The sequence below is a fragment of the Hippocampus comes genome, unplaced genomic scaffold, assembly GCF_001891065.2.
Source record: "Hippocampus comes isolate QL1 unplaced genomic scaffold, H_comes_QL1_v1.1 scaffold428, whole genome shotgun sequence".
Lineage (NCBI taxonomy): Eukaryota > Metazoa > Chordata > Actinopteri > Syngnathiformes > Syngnathidae > Hippocampus > Hippocampus comes.
In genome coordinates, this window is record NW_017806065.1 from 181,551 (window position 1) to 182,748 (window position 1,198).

General features: G+C 43.9%; 1 protein-coding gene across 1 annotated transcript in view; it reads right to left on the reverse strand.

Moving 5' to 3' along the window:
- The window catches only part of tcf4 (transcription factor 4), a 144,430-nt gene extending 143,651 nt beyond the window's left edge, over positions 1–779 (reverse strand). The window contains exon 1 of the mRNA XM_019893444.1: positions 416–779. The gene's annotated coding sequence lies outside the window, so the exon portion shown is untranslated. The remainder of the gene's footprint in view (positions 1–415) is intronic.
- Positions 780–1,198: the final 419 nt, after the last annotated feature.

Consider the following 1,198-nt stretch of genomic DNA (forward strand, 5'->3'; position numbering starts at 1 on the left):
TTTTTTTTTTTTTTTTTTTTTTTTCTTTACGCGCAGCTCCGCTCCGCTCCGGGTCTTTGCTCGCCACAGCCAAAATAAATCCCAGTAAAACAAGCTCAAAGCCTCGATCAACACGTCTAATTTCCTCTCATCCTCAGCGGGGGAAGAAAGCTCACAAGCGGGTTCCTGGTTTAAAGTCGCTGGACCACCCTCCACCCCCCCCCCCCAAAAAAAAAAAGAGAGGGACCAAAAAGGACGGTTGATGTTCCCAACATTCGTGGAAACATGAAACTGCACACACCTCAGCTCAGGCAAAATTATACATTTTGGAGGGTTATTTTGCGATTGTTTAAAAAAAAAAAAAAAAAGAAAAAAAAAAAGATAAAAAAAAAAAAAAAAAACCTTGGCGAGCCCGTCAGAAAAAAAAGAAGCAAACCTCCGAAGAGATGACGACTTTTCACTCCGTGCGTGTGCACGCGAGTCAAGGGGAGGCGGTTTGGGGAAAGAGTCCGGGCGGAGCGTGCGCTTCTTGTGGCCGGGTGAGGGCTCCCTCCGCTCGGCTGCGCGTGCTGAAGATGCCCGGGCGCTCGGCACGGTACCCGCGCGCGCGTGTGTGGCTGCGAAGGCTCGCTCGCTCGGTCGATTTCGATTCATGTGGTGGTGCGGCCACCTAGCTTACATCTTCGTCTAACACCATCGCGCCCGTCGTCGGCACTGACAATCTGCAAGGGAAAGAAAGACGACAGGAAAGAAAGCCTTGTTTCTGAGACGTAAATGGACACGAATTTTAGCCGGCCACCTTCTGGGTTGAGAGAAGATGACATGACTTTACCTCAAACTTGTATTTTATTTTTATTTTTTGCAGGGCTGACCTGATTAAATAAAATGGTAGGATTGTCTTTTATTTTATCCTATGGATGTAATTTTATTTTATTTTTCATGAGACGTACCTGTTCTGCTCAATCTCAATTGTAAGTGACATCAGGGGATCTAATAATGATCATTTATTTTTTTAAAATATATTTTTTTTGTTTAAAAAACACTTTATAACCAATTAATCAAAACGTTCCATATTGTCTTCATTCCAATCATACTGACAGATCACACCTTTGAATTTTTTAAAAATATTTGGGACGATTTTTCAGTTGTTTTGTGGTTTCCCACAGCCTGGCATCCCACTTCAGGGTGAGAAGTGGCTGGAAAGTGGATCCATAGTCAG